This window comes from Populus euphratica, unplaced genomic scaffold, assembly GCF_000495115.2.
Source record: "Populus euphratica unplaced genomic scaffold, PopEup_1.0 scaffold528.1, whole genome shotgun sequence".
Taxonomy (NCBI): Eukaryota; Viridiplantae; Streptophyta; class Magnoliopsida; order Malpighiales; family Salicaceae; genus Populus; species Populus euphratica.
The window spans coordinates 61,524-71,323 of NW_011500078.1; the positions used below are offsets into that span (position 1 = coordinate 61,524).

The following is a 9,800-nucleotide window of genomic DNA, read 5'->3' on the forward strand; positions in this document are numbered from 1 at the left end:
AATGGGGGATTGTTTGTCCCCATTCCAACAAGCTTCATGTTGGGTATGATAATGCCTTTTCCCCGACATATGGCCGCACCCTCCTTATGAATTGGAGGCCAGACAACTCACTGGTTCTTATCGCTGTCGTTATGTCAGCTTAGATCATACAATTTCCAGTGTCAATGTAACTTGGGCCCAATGAGAACAACATAAAACACAAGCGTTTTTTAGTTCTCGCACAAATTTGAGCTCATAATTCTACATCATTTCCAACACGCCCTATCACAACTTGCATATTTGAAATGAAGCCAACTGTATCTAGATCTTTCATGAAGGAGGCGAGACCGATTCAAGGTTTTGGTTGGTTAAGGCAGGTCCATTTCGAAGGGTTTTTTAGCTTTAGGTATAGTCTCCGTCGCTCTTAACTCTCATTATTGCATGGAGGTTGCATGCTGGGTCCTCTCTACGGGAAGCTTGCTAGCTGTGATTGTGAAATAACGTGCACACACACAGCTATTGCACACGGGATTTCTCTCATTTCATGGCTCAAAAGGAGGACACTCGGCTCTCCTACCACCTAGAATGCGGTGGGTTTGACATCTAAGTACAACTTGGCCACACGTGCTCTCATAACTCCATTACACGCATCATTTAATTCCTGCCAACTCAACTTATAGGAAGTTATTTGAGCATGGATGCGAAAAAATGGAATTAAGCATGGCTTACTGCACAATTATTTTTAGGATGAATGTTGCTATTGACCCACTCTTAAACAAAATGTCGAGAGTAGATGAGAAAAGTTGGTATGCTTATGAAGTCTATACAAATTTGATATGTTTATTCAATTTATCAGAATACAAATGTTTGTAAAATTTTATTAGCTTATATTGATCTTCCTTTCCTAAAAACACCGCAAAAAATAGAGTTAAAAAACCGAATATACCACGAAAGATTGTTTATTGAATAATTAATTAATGAGTTTGGCTGGGTTCCAGTACTTTTGCAAGCTAAATAAGAAGACATTCTGAAACAAACGTAATGAATACTCTCAATCTGAATGTAATTATTCGATGCCAACACATATATTTGCTTCTTCTCGAGAAAGATCGACCGGTTTAATTAACTACATTACTAAATTGTTCGATAACAAGAGGAGCTTAATGTATAACGAGTCATTAGTCTTAGATCATGTTCTTGAAAGATAGTGAATACAAAACAAAACATGAAAATGAACACAAAATAAAATTTATTGTATAAAACATATTAAAAACATTTATTACAAGACAAGCATCACGATGAACAAACACTTATTCACCCTTACGATTTCAACACCGAGAACAATCAGTATGTATTGGATAAATCAAATTTGATCTCAATCCTCCCAACCCTATTTTCCATCCTCAAAGAATATTAATTTCTTGATAGCTTCATAACTTCGAGGCTATCAATGATGCCTACTAACAACACTTTATTTATTCACTAATATATGCAACAATTATAATATTATAAGTCATTTGAAAAATAAATAAAGATTAATAATATAACACGTTATTTGGAAAATAAAACACAATCAATGATTTTATAATTTATGAAAAAACTCTACGTGTTAAGGTTCAAAAACAACCTTAGAAGCTGCTAACATCAATAGGAAGTTACTAAAATCAAACCAAGCAATGGCGGCACATGGCTTACATGCACAAGTGTGGAGAATGTGTTGGATATTGATGGCACGTGTGTATCCCTACAAGTTGAATCTATTCTACAAAACATACTAGGAATGGGCGTGATTTTAGGCTTATTTAGTTATTATTACTTCTGGGTTTGTTCGGGCTATGATTAAGGTGATTTTAAGGTTGATTAATGTTGATTTTTACTACTTTGGTGAGAAAAGGCTATGTTTTTGGGTTGTTTTATGGATGGCTATCGAGGCTAATTTCAGCAGGAAAAAAAGTGGTTATGAGTGCTGTGTTTGGCAACGTGTTAAGGTTCAAAAACAACCTTAAAAGTGGTTATGAGTGCTGTGTTTGGCAAAAGAGAGGTCGTAGTCAATCAAGTAAGTAGGGTTGTTCAATTTAAAAGGTATTATCATGATGGTGTATAATAATTGTTGTGGAAATTAGGTGAGAGAGTTGGAAGTTGTGCAGGTGTTCTAATGAACTTGAGATGATGAATAGTGGGTTAGTTGTCGATGTTTTTCCTTTGGGTTTCGAAGGAGATAAAAGGAAAGGGTGGCTAGGTTTTTGACTTGGAGAGAGAAGAAAGAAGATGAATAGGGTTGTTTATTTTATTTTTTTGATACACTATTCTCGCTTTGACTTTCTTTTTCTTCTTTTTTAGCTAGACTTCCTTTTTTATCTATTTGTCTCTTTTGTTTGTATCCCTAGCATCTATATATAGTGTTGAGCCCCTTAAAAATAAAAACCCGGCAATTAATTAACACATCTTTTTTTTCTTTTTTATGAGAGATCTTGAATTTATAAATTTTAAAGGTTAATATTTTTGTTATTAAACATATAAGATCTTTTCATTTCTTTATTGATAATAATTTATGAGAGACTAATAATGTTAGGAAGATTATGCTCCTTATGGTTAAAAATAAAGTTGTCATTGTCATGTCACATTTACATTCTCTATTCAAATATAGTTTTTCATTATTTGTTTCATTAAAGGAAAGTTATGTTAGGAAACACTTATAATTTCTCCTACAAAAAATAGTTATGGACTTTATTAATTAGAGTTTTAGTGAGTCAGCAATAATAGGTTCAATTAGATTTTTCATGTTGAATATTTTTTCATTAAACTTTTAGAGATATGTTTTGATGCTTTCATCTTCTTGTTGTGTTATGACACTAAGCTTAATGATACTGTTTTTAACTGATATGCTTGTGTTGAAATGAAAAATAAGTTTAGTATAGAGATCATCAAATTCATAGATGGAGTCAAGCTCTACATTGTGTTATCACATTTAAGCATATTTATTAAATGTTACTAGGTGGATTTTTTATGTGTCTTACCTTACAAACTCTAAGGTACTTTGTACATTTTGTAAATTCTTTATAGAGATGCAATCCTAAAAAAGAGGAGTTCGCAACACCTGATAACAAAGTGAAGAATCTCTTAGTAACTGGTGGTAATGTTCCTTAAGAACCTGTATAGTTATTAATCCTGACTCATGTCAAGATTTTTTTTTACAAGGAGTAGGTTAATAACGATAACCACTCATAAAATGTTCAATAAGGGAATGTATTTTTAAAGTAGGAGAGTGTTTTTTAGAGAGTTGGAGTATAATTGTTCTCATGTCTACTTGTTTACATGTTGTTCTGACATGTTTCTTTAAGAACTAAAGTTGTTTATTTGCACCTACTTTTTTTTTTGTTCTTATTAAAACTTGCTAGATGTGTTAAATGTGTTTTTACCTGTTGACATGAGATACTTTTATATCTAAGTCTTATGAACTTACCTTATGGAGAGAGTGGAAATAAAAAGAGTGGCTTAGGCTTCAACATCGTAAAAGAGAGCTAGGTGCCCTTGGTAATTGATGACAATTGTTAGTGCTCATTGGTGGAAAGATTGGTACTCGTAATGTGCTTTTTTTAGGAGACATACTGGTAAGAGATAATCATTAAGGAGAAACAAGGTGGCTCTATTTTGCACAAGAATTTGGTGTGCGCCATGAATACTAGTGGATGATTTTAAAGAATTATTTAAAAAAATTAGGTGTGTTTCATTGATGACATATGATGTCTTTCTAACTTTTAAGAATTTAATAACTTGTTTGGTTACGTAGGAGCATCCACTTTTCCAACGGTTCTATTATTTGAAGCTGTTTGGTTAACAGCTACCAGAGTTTTCAAACTTTATGGGGCCCACATAAATTATGTTCAAAACACAAGTTAAGCAAAAGCAAGTGGGAGTTGCTTTTTCCGCGGCTGCTGTTCAGAAAACACTACAACCTTTACTAAAAATTTAATTAGCCCTGCTCAACATCACGGTCGTCTCCCTGCCTCCACATTCACCTCCCTCAGCTCTCCTCCTCCACAGCTGCCCTCTTCTCAAAAAATCAGTGCTCCTTTTAGTGCTTTCAGTGTGGCAAACACACCCACTCTTCTATTCTCTCACTGATCGTGACAGTGTTTGTAGCCGAGTGTAGAAGCCCATCTGTCATCGATCTCCTGCCATGATGAACTCCTTTCACGGTTGAAGAAGACATGCACTGAACCAGGTAATTTTCTTTGCACTTGACCTTAAAAAACATACAGATCAAGCTAAAACAAACTGTGTTCTCTAACCAAAATTTTCTCTTACTGTGTCTTGCTTGCCAAAACCAAAGAGAGCATCAAAATCAACCTCCTGGAAAGCTAAAGCACAAGCATCTTACCAATTTCTGTCTCTGTTGCACAAAAAAATTCAAGGTCAGTTTCTCTGTTTCGGTTGCACAATTATCTCTGATTCTCTGTTTCTATTTGCAAAATAATTATACCCGAAATGGTTAGAGAATTATGATATTTACCTTTCATTTTCTATGTCGTTTAAGAAATTAAACATTAGGGGAAAACAAAAAATATTGTGAGTTTTCATAGCCTTTTGTATTATTATTATTATTATTATTATTTATCAATAATGGAAATTGGAAGAAGGGAGTTAGGTTGTAAGCCCATCAAGAAAATATAAAATATGTTTAATATTTTTTAAGAATATTTCGGGTGCTGATACATGCCTTCAGTAGCTGCTTCACATGAAATTGAACTTATCATTTATTGCCCTGTTTAGAGCAACATGTGGTGTAGAAACTACATGGAAACCGAACAAAGGCTAAATGTGTGGCAGAAGGAAAAAAGCTAGAGAAAATGAAAGAAATATTAGTAATACTAGGCAATGCAAACATTGGCTTGTTGAAACATTAATGGAAATAAATCTATGTTCTTAATTTGCATTTTGTATTTCAGGTTGCAATTTATTAATTAAGATAGATTGTGCATTTCATGTCCTTTACATTGCCTGTAGGAAATTAACATGTTAATTATATATTAGATAAAATATTTTAACCGAGAATATGGAAAATTCTCAATCACAAGATAAGGCTTGTTAGACTAGAGAGATGTTGCACGCTTTTTGTAACAAATGTATTAAAGCAATTGAGTAAGGTATGCGACCCAACACATATTTTGACAAAGCTGGGTGGAAATATGTTATGAATTGCTTTAAGGATCAAATTGGTCATGCATTAACGAAAGCAGAATTAAAGAATAAGTGGGACAAAATTAAAAAAGATTGGAGAATATGGAAAAGGTTGATTTCTGAAACAAGAATAGGATGGAGTGCTGAACTTGGAACAATTGTAGCTCCTGACGAATGGTGGAAAGCTAAAAACCAGGTTTGTTATTTTCAGTATATTTAGAGCTGTAATAAACTATTTCATGTTGTGATTTTATATTATTTTTTATGTATTTTTTTCTTCATTGTCCCTTTGTTTTAAGAGATACATGGAGCAAGAAAATTTAGGCATGCTAGTATAGATCCATCATTGTGTTGTAAATATGATATCATGTTTACAAACACTATTGCTACTAGTCAGTATGCTTGGGCTCCATCATAGGGTCTGAATTCTGATGAAGATGGTGTCTTTCAAAGGCAAACTAACACAGTTAATGAGGACCCTCATCTTCATGAAGGTAGTGGATATTTTGAAGAGGATAGTCTACTAAATTTTATTGCTGATGTCAATAATATGATGGTTGGTGTCAATTTTGCCAACAGCACAAGCAATCCTAGTAGTAGAAGTGGGAAGAGAAAATGTGTGCAACAAAGTTCCCAATAATATGAGGAAAAAAAAGGGTGTCGGAAAGGGATCGCATTTGTTTTCACAATTAGATAAGTTAGTTGATAGTGTGTCTACCAAGAGTGAATGCATGTCAAGTGTTTTGGATAAAAAAGGATGTAACATAGAAGAGGTGATAAAGGAGTTTCACTCCATTGAGGACGTGGTGTTCGATAGTGAGCTGTATTGTTTTACAACTGAGTGTTTTTTAGTTAGAAGTAGGAGGGAAATGTGGACAGCAATTGGTGATATGGATCAAAAATTTCAGTGGCTGAAATTAATATTCGATCGAAAAGCAACCTACAGACCTTAAAGTAAGTTTACATTTGATATAGGGAAAATAACAGTTATGTATGTTATTTTATGTTATATACTGCAGCAATTAAATTTTGTTGTGTGTCATATATTTTGGTCATTATTGCATGCATTTCATATTTCAAGTATTTTTTAATGTTTAGCAAACTTATAATATTTGGTTTGTATTTCAATGAGTTGTTAACATGTTGTATGGTTATGTATTTTCTCGCAGTTAAAAGTCCACAAAAGGTTAGGTGCATGAGGTGTTGCTGCAACTGTAGAATTGCTAAAGGTTGATGCAAATGGTTATGCTTTTGCTTTTTTTTCCCAGGTTTCTTAACTTGTAACGTATCATATATTGAGCACTTTCTTTGTGTTTGTAGTTGTAGGCTAATTGGTTATGTTTGAGATGTTTTTAATAGCTATTATTGTACCTTTTACAAGCTGTAATTGTAGGTTTCATATTGACTTTTATAGCCTAGTTTGAATGGCTAGAAAACTTTGTGTTCAGTTTGCTTTTTCAGCCTAGAATTTCATATTGTAACTTAACAGATTTCAAGGTTTTTTAAGAGTTGAATGGCAGTTGATTGGTTGAATGTTAGTTGACTGAAATTGTTGTTATAGCCTTGAATTATTATTCCTTACTTGAATGTTTAATAGAGGGTTGAATTGGAGTTGATAGGTTGAATGGTTAGTCACGGTACAAATATTGGTTTGCTGATGGGTATGACAGTGAATATATATTGGTTTGTGCTATGTGTGTTTCTATTTAAGATGCATTATCATTCCAAAGCATTTTTATTGGCTGGCCACAAAGTATTTTGCATTCCCACATGTATTGAGGGCTCTTTTCAGGAGGTTTTGTTGCTGTTTTTACATTGCAAAGTCAAGTTCATTGACTTTAGAAGGTTAGTTGTTGATTTTAGGGCTGTTTTTTAGTTAATACAACTTTATCTTTATATTTGGTTATCAAATTTAGATGTTAAATCTGATAGGGCTACTATTATTGTCAATAAAGTAAGTTCATTTTTGTTTTTTTCCTATTTACATAACAGTCCCTTATCTTTAGTTTTTTTCTCATGAATCCTTAATTGCCTGCCACAACATATTTCAAGCATTGGATGTGTATGAATACTTTTTTGAGGGTTCAATTTAAGTTTGTGCTGTAACATATTGAATGTGTTACTTGTAAGTTAAATCTATGCGATTTGTTAGGGTCGCTTCAATTTAAGTGTTTTTTGTTTAAATTAATATCTTTATAAATAAGTTCGATTATTAGGGATTGCTACAATGAATGTTTTGTTGATATAAGTTAATGTCGCCATTATTGTTTAAAATAATGTATATAAATTATGCAGTGAAAACTGTCATGTTACCGTTACATTTCAGGTTGAAAATTACAATTATTGTTGTGTTGGAAAATATTTAATAAGTTACGTATAAGTTAAACATGTTCAATATTTAGCGCTTCATCAACCATAAATATTTTGTGTTAAGACCGTCATTAATGACACTAAAAATCAAAACATATTATTCAATGAACATGTATTATTTACCAGTACTCTGCAGGTTCAGAACGAATATTAAGATGTGTTTGTAGATATGGATGCGAATTGGTTTAATATGCTTTTTGATGGCCATTGTGAAAATGTTATGAATAATGTTGGTCAATATGTGTTTGATGGGTTTGTTGGTACAAGTTTAAGAAGTGGTTTTGGAGGTAGTTTCAGTGATGGTTATGAGAACTATAACAGTGAGGTTCCGGACGACGACCTAAATCAACAGGATGATGATGATGATGATGGCGATTTTTTTTGGCATAGAGAGTGTGATCGAACTAAATTAGTCATATGCACTGTTGGAACATTGGCTTTGTATTACAATACCTATATTTACAAAAAGCCATGTATGAATTCATACAACACTGGCATGCGATAGTTAACTGAAATTTTAATTGGGCATTGGATACGTTGTGTGAACATGTTTCAGATGGATGCAGACATATTGAAGAGTTTGGCTTTTGAGTTGGAAACCATGTAGAGGTTGAAACCGTCTAGACGGGTGAGTGTTCTTGAGAAAGTAGGCATGTTTCTCTACACTTTAGCTCTAGGTGCTTCGAATAGGGAAGTGTATGAGCGTTTTCAGCATTCAGGTGAAACTGTTTCCAGAAATTTCAACGAGGTTCTTCATTCTGTCTACTTGCTAGCAGCTGATTTAATAAGACCAGTAGATCCAGAATTCACAACAACACCATTGGAAATTGAAATGAATCCGAGATACATGCCCTATTTCAAGGTAAGCAATACTTTCTACAAGTAGTTAAATATTTAAAAAGGTTACAATCAAATATTTAAGTGCAATTAAATTGCTTTGGCAGCAATTTTTTTGTTTTAGAATTGCATTAGAGCGATTAATGGTACACATGTACGTGCTTGTGTTTCACAAGAAAATCAAATTTTATTTATTAGTAGAAAAGGTATACCAACACAAAATATAATGGCAACATGTAGCTTTGACATGCAATTTACATTTGTTTGGACTGGGTGGGAAGGTAGTGCTCACGATACAAGAATATTTTATAAGGCGATTGGAAATACAAACGTACAATTTCTGCAGCCACCTGAAGGTATTCACTCAAAAAAAATATATGGTTGTTGTTCAGCTAGTCAAATTTGTTTTTCTATGAAGTATTTTGTAAGCGTTAAACAATTAGTATATTTATTCAAGGAAGTATTATCTCGTTGATTCAGGATATCCAAATGAGTATGGTTACTTGGGTCCATATAGAGGGGAGAGATATCATCTTCCAGAATTTCATCGGCGAGGACAACCACGAAGTCAGGAGGAACTATTTAACCGAGTTCATTCATCATTACGATGTGTAATCGAACGTACATTTGGAGTTTGGAAGAAAAGATGGAGAATCTTACAAATCATGCCTGAGTTTCCTTATAAATCACAGGTTAAAATTGTTGTTGCATCAATGGCGCTGCAGAACTATATTCGACGGAAGTCAGGCCAAGATGTTGCATTCAACAAGTTTGATAGCTATCCTAATTCAAGATATTGTATTCAACAAGTTTGATATCCATCCTGATTTCGTTCCTCTATATACTTTTCCTGATGTCGTTCCATAATCATAAACAACTGGATACCAGAAGGCATCGCATATGGATTATATTCGTGATGACATTGCAAATAGTTTGATGGGGCAATAATATTTAATTGTAATAACAAATCACACTTTTATTATTTTGCCAGTATTTATATGGACAAAATGTTTTATTTTCTCTTAACACAAAGAATTATTTTATGTATGTCCTTTTTCATCATTTTGAGTATAAAAGCAACTGCAACCATAAGTTTAACCAAACATGTTTTTAACAACAATAAAGTCAAACCATACTTTTAACCAAACACTCAAAATATATACACAAATTATAAAAAAAAATATCTTTTTTTAAAATCATTTTTTTCCAACCACAACCACAATAATTATAGCAAAAACAAATATATTCTAAAAGGTACATTAAGATGTGTTCTTGACAATGCATGTTGGGTAGTCCGTTGGTATAGGCCAGTCTAGGCAGACTAAAAATATATTTTAATTAATACAAACAAAAATTCAAATTTATTCAGTTTGAAAATTTACTTCACTTAAGTATAATGAAATTTTGGATAGCATGTATTGTACACTTGTCAA

General features: G+C 32.9%; 1 long non-coding RNA gene across 1 annotated transcript; it reads left to right on the plus strand.

Annotated features, from left to right (window-relative positions):
• The first annotated feature begins 3,818 nt into the window (after positions 1-3,818).
• Positions 3,819-8,934, plus strand: LOC105108699 (uncharacterized). The gene is made up of 3 exons (XR_839108.1): positions 3,819-3,828; positions 7,921-7,923; positions 8,825-8,934. It is a non-coding gene; the product is annotated as an uncharacterized LOC105108699 (long non-coding RNA).
• Positions 8,935-9,800: the final 866 nt, after the last annotated feature.